This window comes from Thalassophryne amazonica, chromosome 16 (assembly GCF_902500255.1).
Source record: "Thalassophryne amazonica chromosome 16, fThaAma1.1, whole genome shotgun sequence".
In the NCBI taxonomy this organism is placed as follows: Eukaryota; Metazoa; Chordata; class Actinopteri; order Batrachoidiformes; family Batrachoididae; genus Thalassophryne; species Thalassophryne amazonica.
The window spans coordinates 11,756,462-11,775,777 of NC_047118.1; the positions used below are offsets into that span (position 1 = coordinate 11,756,462).

Below are 19,316 nucleotides of genomic sequence, written 5' to 3' on the forward strand. Positions count from 1 at the left end.
ATTACTCTGTTAGCCTATATATGAACATAGCTAATTTATCTGAACCAGCAACATGCTCCAAAACTCACCATTTAATGAGGCTGCTGAAGTGTTTCAAATTCACCCCGTGATACTAGTTACATATGACTCAAAGCTTTGAGTGCTTCGGTTGCAATGTTTGGTTCAAATTATGTGATATCCCACCTTAATATCTAATGTTATCAAGCAATAACTAGGTGTCGTAGCTTAGTTAGTTCACAGTTGGCTTCTTGTTTTGAATTCAGCCAGCAAAACGTTTTGATTCAAAGTTTGGAAGCACACTTTAAAATTCCAAAGAGTGCTTCGAGCTGATCTTTCCCTTGTTGATCTTTGCTTCAAATTATGTGATATTTCACCTTAATATCTAACGTTATCAACCAATAACTAGCTTAGTTAGTTCACTGTTGGCTTCTTGTTTTGAATTCAGCGGGCAAAACGTTTTGATTCAAAGTTTGGAAGCGCACTTTAAAATTCCAAAGAGTGCTTCGAGCTGATCTTTCCCGTGTTGATCTTTGCTTCAAATTATGTGATATTTCACCTTAATATCTAACGTTATCAACCAATAACTAGCTTAGTTAGTTCACTGTTGCCTTCTTGTTTTGAATTCAGCCAGCAAAACGTTTTGATTCAAAGTTTGGAAGCGCACTTTAAAATTCCAAAGAGTGCTTCGAGCTGATCTTTCCCGTGTTGATCTTTCCTTCAAATTATGTGATATTTCACTTTAATATCTAACATTATCAACCAATAACTAGCTTAGTTAGTTCACAGTTGGCTTCTTGTTTTGTTTTGCTCACTCAAAGCCTGCTCACAGGCGAATGACGCAACCGACAGGCGTGAAAAAACTCACGCATGCGCACGAAGGTTCAAGCTTGGCTGATGCAATCACACGTGATTCAAATCCATATGGTTTTTGAAAAAATAAAAAGGTCCGATACTTTTCTAGCAGACCTCGTAGAGCTGAATCTGGGACACTTTTGAATTGTTAGTATTATTACAACAAAATAGGCCATTTTGCTAAATAATGACTTAGTAAAATTGATATGTTTTGACAACAAAACCCACATTTAAAAAATATTGGATCAAACATGCAAATGCAGTGATAATATATTGAATTTGCACAAATGGCCTGAAACTTAAAACCCAAGGGGTTTTTTTGTTGTTGTTTTTTCCTCGTTTGTTTGATTTAGTTGGCCCATTAGGGCATGGTGGTACAACCAGTTTTTATGAACCGTGGGCCCATCCTTGAAAAGATCCTGTGGAATTATTTAGTGGATCCACATAATGATTTGGATGTAGATCCAGCACATTTTATCAGGTCTTGCAGTAAGAAATGGCAGGACACAATTGCAGGACAAAAAGCACTTAGGGTTAAGATGATTTACTGTGGTCATAAGCTGGGGCCGGTACACAAAAAGGCAGTTCAAAATAGCAACAATACCAAGTTCATGAGGCAAAAAGGCGTAGTTGAATAAACAGGCAGATGGTCAAAAAACAGGCAAGCAGGATGAGAAAACACTAGGAACAAGGCTGGAAGCGAAGGCACAAGGTGCTTCAATCTGGCAGAGGAACCAGGTGAACCAGGTGAGGCTTAAATACACCCAGGTGATGAGCTACAGATGAGAAACAGGTGTGTGAGAAAGAACCAGAATGAGGGCATGGCAAGACAGAGTGAAACGCCCACCACCAAAAACCAAGAGACAAACAAGAGAAAAGAGACAGAGAACCCCAAGCAGGAAAAAAGACAAGCAAGAAAAATCACCACATAGAAAAACAGTTCAAACTACAGTAGATAACAAAAATAACAAACACAAGCCATAAAATCCAAACCCTGACACATTTAAGGACTTTTTTAAAATGATAAATAAGTCAACTAATTAGTTGACTTATTAATTTCATTAATTAATGTTGATTACATTTTGAAGCCTGATAGGAAACGGGACCAGATTGTGAAACATCACCCCATATTGTGAAGATGTTTCACAATAGATCTGCAAAAAGGTGTGTAGCCAGAGAATTTTCCAACAATCCATTTTAGGCATTAATTTTCCAATGAGTGCTCACAAACCTTTCTCATACCTGAAGTTACTGATCTCCAGACAGCGACTGCAGGCCGTTGTTTTCTAAAAGTCAAACAGCATTTTTTTTTCTACAGGAGTACTTGACAACGTTGTTCTACATAACTTTTTCCACATTGCGTTACTGATGTTTGTTTACAAAGAAGTTTGTATGGCTTGGGTACATAATTGAATATATTAACGAAGTAAGTACTGCCTCATTACCAAGAAGCATTTTGATCTTTGTTTAAAGTGTGTTAGCTTTTTAGCCCCATTAGCGGTTTGTTCTTTGGGGTGTGTGCAACACACTAAGGAGACAGCACTTTTAAAAGGTCACTAATGCAGTCGGTTTGCTGAAGGAAAAGAAAAAAAAACACACGTTGGATGTTTGTGTTTTTTCATCTCTCTTTACAGTGAGTTCTCTGGTGATGTGGCGCTACAACATGTGAAGATGCTGTTTCAGAGAAACCGAGAAACATTTACAGCGGCGCATCCTGTCAAGTTCTGCCTGCAGCATTTGAGGGCTGACACGGGCTGCGATCAGACACTTAGGAAGAACAGCAGAGCGAGAGACAACAGATGTCAGAGGAAGGAATGATCTATAAGGGCGAGAAGCATCTGTGAGTCAGTTCTGCGCTGCTGCGGTCACCAGTATGTTACAGTCACATTGATCGAGCGTATGTATGTAAGGCAGTGGAGCGACGGGGTGGAGGTCACGGTGTCACGCGACCCCAGATGATAAGAGCCTTGGCATTTCGGGAGTGACTGTAGAGTACACCTGGCTTGGCAGCTTCGGACCGTGCAGGGACAACCGGGAAAGGCTTCGTCCTCGGCTGGAGCGCAAGCTGACAAAGGGAATCATGGGCGGCGTTGGGAGCAAACAGACCGAGTACGACAGCATTAATGTGCAACCGTGTTACCGTGCAGGATTTGTACTGTGTGTTTGTTTGTTGCATGCTTGCACGGTCGCTGGCTTCCTAACGGCTGTCTGCTCTCTTAACCTTTGTGTGTCAGCTAGAGGGGAAAAAAAAAGAAAGTCGGTGAGAAAAAAGAGAAGGTTGTGTGCAAGAGCTCATGCAAATAAAAAAAAAGTCAAAACGTTTTAATTTCACTGCATATCAAAGTACTGCATCACGACCAGATGCCCATGCAGGCAAGTTGCGTGCATCTTAAAGATCAGCGTTGACTCACTTCTGACTGACTGACATCCACTTGTAACATGTGAGTGATCTCACACCGACTAATCTGACATGTTTGTCACTGAGGAGCAGCACGCTGACATCCAGCCAATCGAGACAAATGTTCCTCTCCAAATCGTTCCAATGTCCCTTCTTTTTTGTACTGCCCCTACCGTTCAGGCAGCAATCTCACCATGAGTTAAAATAACATTATTTGCCTTTTTCAGTAAACTTATACACTACACAAACTCAAGACCAAAAAAAAAAAAAAAAAAAATCTAATCTATATATTAATCGCCAAGTGGCCTGTGGTTACATGTATGCATGTGTGTGCGCGCGTGCGTGTGGCTTCAATCACAGAAAAAACTGGGGAGAGCTGACATTTGCCGTTTGGTTTGTTTATGTATTTTGTATCAAGGATGAACTTGCCAAAATGGAACGTTGATCGGACTAATATTTTTGGAGAAACTACAGATATTAGCTAATAACAGTGAACAATGGACGGTGATAATTACATTCTGGACTCACACACCATTCCAGCAGGGGGCAGCAAATCATATATATATATATTAAAAGCAAAGGGGCCTCTGTGTGTGTGTGTGTGTGTGTGTGTGTGTGTGTGTGTGGCTGACATTTGCCGTTTGGTTTGCTTATGAATTTTGAAACAAGGATGAACTTGCCAAAATGGTACGTTGATCGGACTAATATTTTTCAATTTCAATTTCAATTTATTTTCATTTATATAGCGCCAAATTACAACAGAGTTGCCTCAAGGCGCTTCACACAGGTAAGGTCTAACCTTACCAACCCCCAGAGCAACAGTGGTAAGGAAAAACTCCCTCTGAGGAAGAAACCTCAAGCAGACCAGATGCAAAGGGGTGACCCTCTGCTTGGGCCATGCTACAAACATAAATTACAGAACAATTCACAGAACAATTCACAGACAAATATACAAGAATTGCTGCTGGTGCACAGGACAGGAGGGTCGCCAACACAAATACAACTCCCATCTCTGGATGGAGAGAAAAAACAGAATCAGGCATCAGAAAGACAAAAAAATAGTGTATAATTTGCCAGCATTAATCAACAAGAAAAACAGAAGAAATACTAAGGTGATAGCCAAAAATTCATGTGAATTTTTGGAGAAACTATGGATATTAGCTAACAACAATGAACAATGGACGTTGATAATTACATTGTGGAGTCACACACCATTCCATATCATTATAGAAATGTTGCATAATTTATTTGCACTCTTGAAAAATGTCAGCTACCTATTTTCTAAACACTACCCAATCTAGAGCCCGTGGATCCCCATGGGTAATGCGCTAGTATGTGTAATTTCTCGTAAATAAATACATAAAAATGACAAATATGTGATGCAATCAACTAACATTTAAAACATCAATAAGATATGAAAGCACACGCTTTTCGACAATGCATCTTAAAAGCTACAGTCTGTAGGATTTAGTGCCATCTGCTGGTGTGGTTGCAGTTTGCATTATGCCATTGTTGGTCATGAGGTTGTTTCTCTTCATGTTTTCACTTCTTTGTCAAATTCACCTGGAATTTAGCCTCTCTTATCTCCTCTTGTGATAATCCTTCACAAACAAGAAGGTTCTCAAACTTGTTAACGTGCACTAGCAGCCCGTAGACAGTGTAGAAGGGAGCAACTCCATTGGGTTTTATCTTCTTTTTCTTCCATCTTTCAGCAGTGTGACAAAATGCAAACGATGGAGTATGTCCCTTTTGGGGCTACTGTTTCAACACGGTGGCCTCCATGAAGGGACCCACTCCAACATAAATATGAAGAGCTAATTTTAAACTTATGAAAACATGGCGATTTGTTGCAGATAATTTGTACATGGTTGCAGTGATAGTTATTCAAGCTATAAAACATCTCTAAATCCTACACACTGTAACTTTTAAATATCTTAATATTAATATCATTGTTCACACCACTGAAAAACCTCATTTGTCATTGCAAATCTAAAGTTGGAATTTACTAAAATTGTATTACAAAGGTGTGCACACATTTTTCTTTGTGGCTGCCTCATTGCACACGTATTTGTTGAAGGTTCCCTTAAAGACCACAGTTATAAATAAATACATTATTCAACATGATTTTTAGCATTTTTACTCCTAATTGCACCAATATTTATTTAAAAGAGGATGTCATAACCCATTTATGTTTAAGTTCTCTGCGGTGGGGGCACCACAGAGAGCAGACGGAGAACGCTAGATGGAAAAGAATGTTCTCCACCATCTTAAACTATTTGAGATGCCAGAAGAAGATGGTGTCAACACATATTGATTTCCGAGACAGGTTATTCTTAAATTGGTGGATGAAAGGCAAACTATGTAGAACCACCAACTAGAAATCAGTAATAGAAATGCTAATATAAATAAAGTTTCTGTGAAGGCTCTCAGTTTTCCCAGTGGTTTCCATAGTAGAGAAGCTCGAATCTTTGACTGGACTGGGTTGCTTGACGCGAGGACGTTTTGCTTCAAATCGCAGAAGCATCCTCAGCTAAAATTCTTGCTCTGGTAGTCTGACTTCTGTCTTGACTCTTGTAGAGAAGAATAACAGAAGCCCCAAAAGCTGGAGTTTTAAACCTAACCAGACCCCTCCTACCGAGAGGCAGACTGCTATAGGCTAGTGACTAAACAATTGCTCTAATTAGTACCTATTGTGCTCTAGTTAGCACCCTCTTAATGACAGGGCAGCTGTCCCTCCTAACAATGGGACTGATGCCTCTCCTGATGACTCTTCTGATGATGTGAATGACTCATTACCATGAACAAAAGACAGAAACTGCTTTGACCTGAGTACCCCATTGTAAGGGTAAGGAAAGGAAAGGAAATGATTTGAGAGAGGAGTGAAGGAGGCATTGTATGTGAAACAGCTGAAACCCAGCCTTAACCAGAGAGGGGGTCTGAGACACGCTTTTCCCCCTGTTTACAGTGGGGTACTCAGGTCAAAGCAGTTTCAGTCTTTTGTCAATTAGAGCAATTAGCTGAGGAAGCTTCTGCAATTTGACGCGATTGTCCTCGCGTCAAGCAACCCAGTCCAGTCGAAGATTCAAGCTTCTCTACTATAATATAAATAAAATAAATAAATAAAAACATAATAATAATAGCAATTATAATAACCATTCATATTGTTATTGTTGTTCTTCCCGGTTCAAGTCCCACCCCTGATGCATTTCTCCATGTAATGTGGAGTAGGGCTGCAACAAACGATAATTTGGATCATCATTGACTCTGATGGGGTTTCGACACGATTAATCAGTTAATCGGATTAGCAGGGAATTTTTTAAAAATGTGCCAGGGAAACAATTTTTCTCTCCTTATTTAACAACAGAACATCATTTGAAAACTTGAAATACTTGAAAATCAACAAATCGTCAAATGTCCCTTGGCTGTTGAAATATAAAATAATAAAGAATAAAACAGTTTATAATAAAGAACAAAAATAATTATTTCAAATGACATTGCTTTATCAAAGTGCTGAGTTGCCATAAACCAACATTGAAACATATAAATGTTATAAAATATATGGTGAAAAAAGAGGTATTTTTGTTGCTGCAAATGAGCAATTAGCATAACCAGTGAACCATAAAACCTAAATTAAAAACTGTAGCCTGACTCATTATATGTGCAACATTCTCTGTATAACTTGTAAACTATGTGGTCAATTCACAATGACACATGTGACTCGTCTCTTTCTCTAAAACGGTATTGTAGCATTATTAGTTATTATTACTATTATTATTGTTGCTATTATTATTAATATATAAATAAAAAATATTATAATTTGTAATACATTTGACTCTTTTGCGACAACAAACGCTGAGCCATTAATTATTATACAGAAAACAAATGCACAAACATGCTGAAATGCCAGCAGCTTAATGCTAACTTTAACAATGAAAACGCCACAGACATGCTAACACATTAGCATCAGCGTTAGCTTAAAATGCATCTATCAACTGTTTCAGAAGACCATAACAGGTCAGTTTAACATAAAAAAGGTAAATATTCCTCACAGACATATGCTCTTTAGGGTTTTAGTGGAGAAAAATGAAGATAAAGCAAAATAAAACAAATGAAACCAATGAAGCAGCAGCTTGAAGCACTCCTTCATTGGTTCAAGATTCAAAGCAAAGCTCGGTTGATTATATGGAAGAAACAAAACATTTGTGGTAAAACAAAGTTATTTAGCAACTAATCGATGACTAAATTAGTTGACAACTATTTTAATAATCTATTTTAATCGATTAACTTGATTAGTTGTTTCAGCTCTAATGCGGAGTAGTGTCAGGAAGGGCATCCGGCGTAAAACGTGTGCCAATTCAACATGCAGATCCCCCTCAGATTTTCTGCGGTGACCCCAAGTGCAAACAAGGGAGCAGCCAAAGGACTTACTATTGATTGATTGATTGATTGATTGATTGATTTTCTTTTAAATGTTTGTATGTGTTATTTTGTATTTATTAATTTTATCATGTGAAGCACTTTGTGACCCTGGTCTGTGAAAAGTGCTATATAAATAAAGTTTACTTACTTACTTACTTACTTACTATTGTTGTTATTATTACTAAGTTGTGTAATTCATATAATAAACTAATTAATAATATTATTGTTTTATTATTATTACATATTATACACATATTAATAAATAAATACATAATAATAATGTAAATTTTATCCGTCTTTCTGCCTACTCCTGACCGAGTAAGAAATATAGAATGTTTCTGACACCAGTTACATGTGATGAAAAGGTGAATGATTTCTGACAAATGTGATGGTGTGAAGGGAAACTTCACAAAAAGTGACACTGAATGAAAAAAAGTATCTTGTTTCCAGAGAGATGCACATGATGTTTCTACAACATGCTTTGTTACCTCACCTCTCTCTCTCTCTCTCTCTCTCTCTCTCTCTCTCTCTCTCTCTCTCTCTCTCTCTCTCTCCTCTCTCTCTCTCTCTCTCTCTCTCTCTCTCTCTCTCTCTCTCACTTTGTGTTTTGAAATAAACTCCATGGTGTGCTGCCCTCCTGAATTCTTTAATTAAACTGTCAATGTATAAATGACCACTGTCCAGTAAAGCCCAGTAATGTTTATCTATTGTATTTATAACAGTTTGCTGTCTGTGCACGCTGTGCCCTGTGCATCTTAGCTCTGCTCCGATACACTGCAACTCTCTCTTTAACAGTGCAATAAATATCTTGTCAGCTTCTATCACATATTATTTTATTTGTTAATATACCACTTTATTTTTGGCTTATTGGGAATATTAAACAATAAAAGTCCAAACACATGAAACTGGAAAAAAATAGTTAATATTACATAATTGCTGTGGAAATTCCAATCACCTCTGGTGTATGTATGTACAATGCATCCGGAAAGTATTCACAAGCACTTCACCTTCTACACGTTTTGTTATGTTACAGCTTTATTCCAGAATGGAGTAAATTCATTTTTCCCCTCACAATCCTACTCACAACACCCCATAATAACAACATGACAAAAAGGTTTCTTTGGAATTTTTGCAAATTTATAAAAAAAAAACAAAAAAAAAAACTAGTGCATAGGTATTCACATGTTGATGCACCTTTGGCAGCAATTACAGCCTCAAGTCTTCTTGAATATGATGCCACAATCTTGGTGCACCTATCTTTGGGCAGTTTTGTCAATTCCTCTTTGTAGCATCTCTGAAGCTCCATCAGGTTGGATGGGGAACGTCGGTGCACAGTCATTTTCAGATCTCTCCAGAGATGTTCAATCGGATTCAAGTCTGGGCTCTGGCTGGGCCACTCAAGGACATTCACAGAGTTGTCCTGAAGCCACTCCTTTGATATCTTGACTGTGTGTTTAGGGTCATTGTCCTGCTGAAAGATGAACCGTCGCCCCAGTCTGAGGTCAGAGCGCTCTGAAGCAGGTTTTTATCCAGGATGTCTCTGTACATTGCTGCATTAATCTTTCCCTCAATCCTGACTAGTCTCCCAGTTCCTGCTGCTGGAAAACATCCCCACAGCATGATGCTGCCACCACCATGCTTCACTGTAGGGATGGTGCCTGGTTTCCTCCAAACATGACACCTGGCATTCACTGGAAAGAGTTTAATCTTTGTCTCATCAGGCCAGAGAATTTTGTTTCTCATGGTCTGAGAGTCCTTCAGGTGCCTTTTAGCAAACTCCAGGCAGGCTGCCATTTTGTTTTGTATTTTTAATAAATTTGAAAAAAAAAAGTAAAAAAAAAGAAGTTTTTTTTCACATTGTCATTATGGGGTATTGTGTGTAGAATTTTGAGAGAAAAATGAATTTCATCCATTTTGGAGTAAGGCTGTAATGTAACAAAATGTGGAAAAAGCGAAGCGCTGTCAATACTTTCAGGGTGCACTGTATATTTAGAGAAGACTGGATTCGGAGTTTTCTCACAAACAGATATAGAAAAAGAATTCAGGCACTTTTTTTGCAGATTTTACAGATTGCTTAAGGGTAGAGAGGCGGGTAGCAAATGAATGACTGCTATTTGGCAAGATAATTCTGTCGAGCAGCCAAAATTTGAATATGCATTTTGCTTTGCCAGAGCTTGTGTCAGGACTGCTGCTGCATTTTCATATCATACCTTCGAATCTTTTTGGAGCTCTCAGTAACTGCAATGCCACTGCTTCTGTGCTTTACCGCCAGTTGTTTTGTGTATCTTCACGTCAAAATATGGTGCATATGTCCAAAAAGTTCTTTTGAACATTGAAACACACACCACTATATATATATATATATATATATATATATATATATATATATATATATATATATATATATATATATATATATATATATATATATATATATAAAGTTATAATATAATAAACACCACTGACAGCTCTGCTGGCTTTTAGTTTTTAAGACCAAACAAAATGACATCACTGCATCCCTGGATTCAAAGTAATGGATGGCAGTGTTTGATCATGTTTCTGTAAACAGCAGCTGTACAGCATAATCTCACCGTTATTCTCATTGTGCTACTCAGTTCACAAACTGAACTTGGTTTGTGAATTTGATGGCAGTGCTGTATATGTGCTGGATTAAATCCCCAGCAAGTTTTCCAAAGCATCTGACCGGATTTTGCACAAGAAAACACATAACCGCAGGCGGGCGAGTCCATTTTCCACCAATGGCTCAACATTATGTCTTAAAAAAGTGAGTCTTTCATGTAGCATTAAATGATGGTGAAACCACCTCTTTTCCTCTAATGTGCAGTTTATGAATGGGCACCAGAAGGACATGGGTAAAATCCTGCAGAGTGAGGTTTCTTTTAAGAGCACAGCAGTGTCACATCCCATTCCCGCTGCTCTAAGGAATGTCCAGTCTTTGACACTTGTCCAGTCCGAACTCTCTCAAGTTCCCGTCTCCAGCTTCACGCCGGCTAATCTCTCCTGACACCTCAAGCCGCCCCGACAGGGAATCACTCTACCCTGAAAACAATCCCACTTCATCCCTCTCCACCACAGACTCCTTCCATCCCTTGTCATCCTCCCTCTCTCTCCACCTACTCTTTCCCTATTACTTTTCTCTGTAGACCATTCTGTCTCCATCTGTCTTTGTCAAACCATATTCCGCTCCTTTTCTATTTCACTCGGTCATCCCTCCCCCTGTCTTCTCTGCTTCTTCTTCACTTCCTTGCTGAGTGTATCTTACCTCTGTTGATGAGAAGGCAGCACAGTGGCGTCTTGGTCTGCGATGTTACCTCATAGCAAGAAGGTTCCGGGGTGAATCTAAGCTGATCTTTTGTCTGGAGGTTCCATGTTCTCTACATGTTTGTGGTTTGCTCCGGGTGCTCTGGATTCTTCTCAATTCCCAACAGCATGCAAGTTAGGTGAAATGGTGACTAAATCGACCGTAGGTGTCTCTATGTTTTGACCCTGTGATAGATTGGCCACCTGTCCCGGGTGTAACCCACCTCTCATCCAATGGCTGATGGGATAGAATCCAGCCCCCCTATGACCCTTAACTTCACCTTTTTCTTTTACTTTATCGTGGTCTTGAATGTGACCACTTAATTTCCTTTTTTTCCATCCACATTGTTTTGCTATGTGGTATGAAAGATGCTACAGAAATAAAGCTTGATTTATTGAAGGATGATGACTGAATAGATGGATTGACTGACTGACTGACTGACTGACTGACTGACTGACGGACTGACTGATAAATGGATTTGAATAAATGTGTTTGGTAAATAAACGGTAAATAGACTGCATTTTTATAGCACTTTTCCATCTGCATCAGATGCTCAAAGTGCTTTAAAATGATGCCTCACATTCACCCATTCACACAAACACACTCACACCCCGATGTCAGGCTGCTGCCATACAAGATGCTCACTACACACCGGGAGCAACTCAGAGATTACGGACCTTGCCCAAGGGTGATTTTCCAATCAGGCTGGGGTTTGAACCAAGGATCCTCTGGTCTCAAGCCCAACGCTTAACCACTAGACCATCACCTTCCAAATTAATAAATAATTGAATGAATGAATGTTGATGGAAAAAAAGGATATTTTGATTCCTAACTGAGGATTTGCCTCCGTTTCCTTAAAGGTGTCATTGGGATTCACACATATTTGACTCTGTATTTAGGTGTTGTTGAAGTTGGATGATCTGGATCTCTGAGTACACAGAGAGGAGCGCTCCACAATTACTTTCCGATGGGATGGGAGCACCAATATAGAAATCTTTCCGTAAATGCATATCACCCAAATGTGTTTTTGTTAGGATTTGACTTACGGCAGAAAATTTCTAAGTAAGTTACTTCATTTGCAGATGGGTCCATTGGTAATATATTGTTTAAACACATTCCAAATCACGTTGTTTGCACTGTAGTTAGCTCATCTCACACTTCCTTAATTATCTTAGCACGGATACAATAATCCCCGTGAGGCATGTCGCTCGAAAAAAATCCCATTTATTATTTAAATGTATTCAACAATTCCAAAAGATAAGATAGACAAACATTTCATAGATTTCATTTACAAGCTGTTTGTTCTTCTCATCATATCTATATAGAGGCGCCCCGCCCGACAGAGCACAATCTCAATGGCTGCAGAGTAAAGTATCTGTCATTGGCTGACGCTCAGAATTACTCTGAAAAGAACAATGTACGGTAGCTATGGCACGGCACATGCTAGAATGCGGACACTCACCAGTATGCACAAATACATTCGTCCTTGTGCGCACACACTCAAGCGCAGACTCACAAACGTGCAGTCATAATAGGCCGAGTCACTCACCCAATCAGTTTCATTCTCAAGCGAGCTGTCAGGCCGCCATGTTGAGTAAATATTACCATAATGCCTGTATGTCAGTGAATATGCAGCTAATAAAAGGATGACATGAAGCTCAGAGGCACTGAAACAGAAAAGTTGCCCACTCGCTGATACTGTGCCTTAACGCCCCCTCTAACTCCTCGCCATCTCGCTCACTTCTGTCTTCCTAGCTTTGTCTGTCAGACCTGCTCTTTCTCGACTGTCTGCTTTAGAAACTACAGGCCATATTCTCAAATCAACCTAAAAGGACCTCCTATTTTAATATATTTTCCGTGTGACATTCCCAAGTGTAAATCCGTTGTCACAGACCGAACGGTCCCCCTAAAAATGGGTGATGACGCGGGGTCACGGATTATCACCTCGTTTCTGCTTCTAACTGCACTCCAGTCATCGTCTATCTCTGAAGATATCTGAAGTTTTTGAACACCAGCCATTTCCACATAAATGCAGCATTATTTCATCATAAAAGGCGGTGGAAGCGTTCAGAGTGTCGCGGCTAAACGAGCTGCTAGCTCATGCATTTACTGCGCGTCTGACATTTCAAAGCATCTCTTTTCTGCTTAAAACGGCCTCATTTCTGCTTAAAATTGACCTTGGAATGATTTAAGAGGTTTTACCTTTATCATCTGATGATTAATAATCCCATTAATCCGTTTGATTGCTTTGGGTGAAGAGACTCCATCTCAGATGTGCTGCTGTGGTCCGAAATGACGCATGCGCAGATGCAAAACGCGGAACGATTTTTAGGAGCGGACTGTTCGGCCTGCAACACCGACTTCACACGGGACAACTAATCAGCCTAATATTTATACTACAGTACACTCCCATTTTCCTCAAGGTACCCAAGGCAGATACCATACGAATCCACATTTCGATTTTGTGCAAGTTCAATGCTGGATCCTCTTCTTGATGCAACTTCAGAAGTACAAGGACAAGGGGGCACCATGAGTGATTCTGAACAGGTGACCTTCCTTTTCAAAAGGAAGCGAGCTAGTAATTTTTTTTAATCACAGTGCTACAAAACACAATATTTAGGGAGTTATTCATAACCACTGTCACTAATATGGTTACCGAGGGTATAGGCATGGTCAGGGCCTTAATGGTGCATTCACACTCTGACGATTAGCCCAGTGTTTACCGAAGGAGAGTGAAAAGTTGATTAATGTCAAATAAAGCTGAGGTCTGCCAGACGCCGTAGGAGATACTATGCTGATGTCAGTCAGGCAACACTGATGTTCGCCGTGTTCCTGGAAAAATTTTCAACATGCTTAGAATCTTTGATGTTTATGTTAAAATGCCAGTGAGGGTTGAGCTCTACTACCGTCAAGTCACCTCCACTTGGACGTCATTATCTCTCTGTTCACATCTACCATCCAACATCAGAGGTTTGACTGAATGCACCACCTCCTCTGGATCCCTCGGGTATGAAGAAATATGACGAAATACGAAGGAATACTCGTATGTAGAACCTGTCTCGACAACACTCCAGTAGCAAGTGACGCAATTGCAAAGTTCCGCTGAGTTTATATAGGCTACGTCACGTGACATCTCAAACGTTGAGTCAACGATCAGCTCCGCCAGGCTATGCAACTGCTCCACAGAGTGTACTACCATTGCCCCCTCCTTCCAAGCTACGTCCTATAGTAATTCAGTGGCCCGTCGCCAGATATCACCCTCCACTGAGCTACGTCGACTTGCATTAAAGACAGGAGATTTGGACTCCTGGAGTGAGCCTTCAGTGTTTCATAGAGATTTTTGAGAATCTGTTATGTCAGCCAACATCCGCCACTTCACGTCAATGTGTGAATGGGCCCTGACTCATCTATAACACTTTGAGATGACTTATGTTGGGTTGTTAAACAACATAAATTAATTTTAATTAAAAGGTGCAGGCACAAAAATATACTTAATCCCTTCTTTGGCTTTATCCCATATTTGTGTTTGGTCAAACAGGTCAATGTGCACCAGAGTGGAGCAGGTTAGAAATGAAAGAAACTTGATATACTGTCTCAAAAAATAATTGAACCCACTAACCCCTTGATTATTAGACATGGCTGTAATAATCTGTAATTTCCGCATTAAAGGTGTAATTTCCGCATTAATATCTACGAGGGCTGTCCGTAAAGTAACGGTCCTTTTTATTTTTTTCAAAAACTATATGGATTTCATTCATATGTTTTTACGTCAGACATGCTTGAACCCTCGTGCGCATACGTGAGTTTTTCCACGCCTGTCGGTGACGTCATTCGCCTGTGAGCACTCCTTGTGGGAGGAGTCGTCCAGCCCCTCGTCGGAATTCCTTTGTCTGAGAAGTTGCTGAGAGACTGGCGCTTTGTTTGATCAAAATTTTTTCTAAACCTGTGAGACACATCGAAGTGGACACGGTTCGAAAAATTAAACTGGTCTTCAGTGAAAATTTTAACAGCTGATGAGAGATTTTGAGGTGATTCTGTCGCTTTAAGGACTTTTCATGGTGCGAGACGTCGCTCAGCGCTCTCAGGCGGCATCATCAGCCTGTTTCAAGCTTAAAACCTCCACATTTCAGGCTTTATTGATCCAGGACGTTGTGAGAGAACAGAGAAGTTTCAGAAGAAGTCGGTTTCAGCATTTTATCCGGATATTCCACTGTTAAAGGAGATTTTTTTAATGAAAGACGTGCGGGCGGATTGCAGCGTCGGCTCGGAGCCGCCGCGACGCTCCGCCACAGGAAAAACACCTCTGTTGGAAGCCTTGAGGACAAGTTGGAACATCTCCAGCTGATAAACAATTTCTCATATACTCACTCCACTGAAAGCCATCAAAAGCCGCCTGGATTTTACAAATGGTTATCAACACGGAGGTGTTTTTCCTGTGCCGCCGCGCCGCGTCGGCTGCGTCCCGACGCGCGGACCCGTCCGCACGTCTTTCATTAAAAAAATGTCCTTTAACAGTGGAATATCCGGATAAAATGCTGAAACCGACTTCTTCTGAAACTTCTCTGTTCTCTCACGACGTCCTGGATCAATAGAGCCTGAAATGTGGAGGTTTTAAGCTTGAAACAGGCTGATGACGGCGCCTGAGAGCGCTGAGCGACGTCTCGCACCGTGAAAAGTCCTTAAAGCGACAGAATCACCTCAAAATCTCTCATCAGCTGTTAAAATTTTCACTGAAAACCAGCTTAATTTTTTGAACCATGTCCACTTCGATGTGTCTCACAGGTTTAGAAAAAATTTTGATCAAACAAAGTGCCAGTCTCTCAGCAACTTCTCAGACAAAGGAATTCCGACAAGGGGCTGGACGACTCCTCCCACAAGGAGTGCTCACAGGCGAATGACGTCACCGACAGGCGTGGAAAAACTCACGCATGCGCACGAGGGTTCAAGCATGTCTGACGTAAAAACATATGAATGAAATCCATATAGTTTTTGAAAAAAATAAAAAGGACCTATACTTTACGGACAGCCCTCATACTCACAAACTTGTTTTGCTTGTTATGTGATTTTGACACTATTTGATACTTTTTATGTCAGAACCAACTGGAACACCAGTGTAGCTCATTACTGATCATTGATCTGTTTTATTCTTTTACTTCTGTTTTTAATTATGTACTTGAATTTTTTAAATTTTTATTTATTTATTTAAATGTTTATGTTGAACTGTTGTGTGTGAGGTGCCTTGAGACGGCTTTTGTTGTGATTTGGTGCTTTGCAAGCTGATTATATTGAAATGGAATTAAATTGAATTGAAATTGTTATTTTACAAATACAAAATGAGGTACCAGAGATTTAGGAAGGCTTCCATTAACAAGTCAGGCATTGGCTTTGATTTATATATAAAATCAGAGATAAATTTGAAGTTACTGAGCTCTATCTATCTATCTATCTATCTATCTATCTATCTATCTATCTATCTATCTATCTATCTATCTATCATCACTGGGCAGCTAGCTAGCTAGTTATAGCTTGCTCGATTGTAATCAAGCTAGCAACCTAGATTAGCAGTCATGGCTAGCTAGGAGGGGGGCATCAATAAACCATGAAAAACAAACAAAAAACCTCAACAACTCAATATCTTACATGGACTCTACCATGACTTGTGGTCAGGTTTAGATGTTTGTATTTAATGTGATTAAGCAAAATGTGATGTAAAAACGTCAGGAAGAATGTTTATGATGGGGAAACTATAGATCAGGGGTGGGCAATCATGGGCCATGAAGGGTCGACGCACTGCAGGTTTTCCTTGCTACCAATCACCTCAGCAGGTGATTTCATTAATGTTCAGGTGTCTCAGCAGGTGATTTCATTGAGAACCAGGTATTTATGTTCAAGGGAGAGGCTCATCAGCAACCCACCTGCTGAGGTGATTGGTTGCAAAGAAAACCTGCTGTGTCTCGGCCCTTGTTGCCCACCCCTGCTATAGATGATCAAGCAATTTGGTGATCATTTCAAGTAAGATTATTCCATCTTTTTCATTTTGTGTGTTTTGTTCAGCACGTACAGTAGTGTTTGGAATATAGTAGTGCTATGTGACTAAAAAGATTAATCCAGGTTTTGAGTATATGTCTTATTGTTACATGCGAAACAAGGCACCAGTAGATTCAGTAGATTCTCACAAATCCAACAAGACCAAGTATTCATGATATGCACACTCTTAAGGCTATGAAATTGGGCCATTAATAAAAAAAAAAGTAGAAAAGGGGGTGTTCACAATAATAGTAGTATCTGCTATTGACGCTACAAACTCAAAAATATTATGTTAGCAATCCTGTGAATCAGTAAACTAGTATTTATTTGTATAACCACAGTTTTTCATGGTTTCTTCACATCTGCAAGGCATTAATTTTGTTGGTTTGGAACCAAGATTTTGCTCATTTACTAGTGTGCTTGGGGTCATTGTCTTGTTGAAACACCCATTTCAAAGGCATGTCCTCTTCAGCATAAGGGAACATGACCTCTTCAGGTATTTTGACATATCTAAACTGATCCATGATACCTGGTATGCGATATATAGGCTCAACACCATAGTAGGAGAAACATGCCCATATCATGATGCTTGCACCACCATGCTTCACTGTCTTCACTGTGAACTGTGGCTTGAATTCAGAGTTTGTGGGTTGTCTCACAAACTGTCTGCGGCCCTTGGACCCAAAAAGAACAATTTTACTCTCATCAGTCCACAAAATATTCCTCCATTTCTCTTTAGGCCAGTTTATGTGTTCTTTCGCAAATTGTAACCTCTTCTGCACGCCTTTTATTTAATAGAGGGACTTTGCGGGGGATTCTTGCAAATAAATCAGCTTCACACAGGCGTCTTCTAACTGTCACAGCACTTACAGTTAACTCCAGATTGTCTTTGATCATCCTGGAGCTGATCAATGGGTGAGCCTTTGCCATTCTGGTTATTCTTCTATCCATTTTGATGGTTGTTTTCCGTTTTCTTCCACGCATCTCTGTTTTGTTTTGTTTTTTGTCCATTTTAAAGCATTGGAGATCATTGTAGATGAACAGCCTATAATTTTTTGCACCTGCATATAAGTTTTCCCCTCTCCAATCAACTTTTTAATCAAACTACGCTGTTCTTCTGAACAATGTCTTGAACATCCCATTTTCCTCAGGCTTTCAAAGAGAAAAGCATGTTCAACAGGTGCTGGCTTCATCCTTAAATAGGGGACACCTGATTCACACCTGTTTGTTCCACAAAACTGACGAACTCACTGACTGAATGCCACACTACTATTATTGTGAACACCCCCTTTTCTACTTTTTTTTTTTTTTTTTACTAATAGCCCAATTTCATAGCATTAAGAGTGTGCATATCATGGATGCTTGGTCTTGTTGGATTTGTGAGACTCTACTGAATCTACTGGTACCTTGTTTCCCATGTAACAATAAGAAATATACTCAAAACCTGGATTAATCTTTTTAGTCACATAGCACTACTATTATTCAGAAAACTACTGTACATGAGGAATCATGGTCCATTGTGTTGTGCTTTGCAACGAACTACCAGTGAGATGTGCCATTCCTAGCTAACTAGCTCTTTAGCTAGCTTGGTCTTTAAAAATGTCATCACAGAAATAGTCTCAACCCTGTCCTTCTTCTTTGCACTTTTTCTGTAAAAGCTGTTCTCAGCCTTATCGAACGATTTTAGAAGAGACACGAAAAACAAAACCTTGAGGTCCATTTAGCGGTGAGACAATAAGCTTTGTGAAGATGGCCCGTTTTTTTCATGTTAGCACAGTAAAAAAAGAAGTAGGTGCTCTTCTCAAGAGGTTCTCATTACGTGAAGCTTTTTCTTCATCGTCATATTAGCTGGCTGTGCCAGGCTGAGCATCTACATCAAGCTGGAACATCTGAGACAACTTAGACTTTTAAACCGTACAGCAGCAGGACATTTTCATGTCCGTGAAAATGGAGTGGACTGTGAGAAACATCAAGAAGAGATGTTACCTTCTTCGAATACATTGAGGTACAGTGCAGAATGTATTGTTCTGGGTTTTACAATATTCTCCACATGACTTATAAATATTTACCTTCAGTGATGATGAAGAATCACTGCCATGAACTGACTGACAGTCTGTCTTTCTCGGCTGTTTGGTCTCTGAGATGCGTCACAAATAACACTTCTCAAACAGGATATCTTCACACGGGACAAATATATTCTTTTCTTAAAATATCATTTGTGTAGAATATTATGCATGTCTCAAAAATAAAAGCACAATCTAAGTAGATTTTGCACAGAACAACACTATGGATTTCAGT

At 39.7% G+C, this 19,316-nt stretch overlaps 1 long non-coding RNA gene across 1 annotated transcript; it reads right to left on the reverse strand.

The window, feature by feature from the left end:
• Positions 1 to 9,372: 9,372 nt before the first annotated feature.
• LOC117527835 lies at positions 9,373 to 18,809 on the reverse strand. The gene is made up of 3 exons (XR_004565615.1): positions 18,663 to 18,809; positions 15,342 to 15,346; positions 9,373 to 9,382 (listed from the first exon to the last, which is right to left on the reverse strand). It is a non-coding gene; the product is annotated as an uncharacterized LOC117527835 (long non-coding RNA).
• Between the last annotated feature and the right edge of the window lie 507 nt (positions 18,810 to 19,316).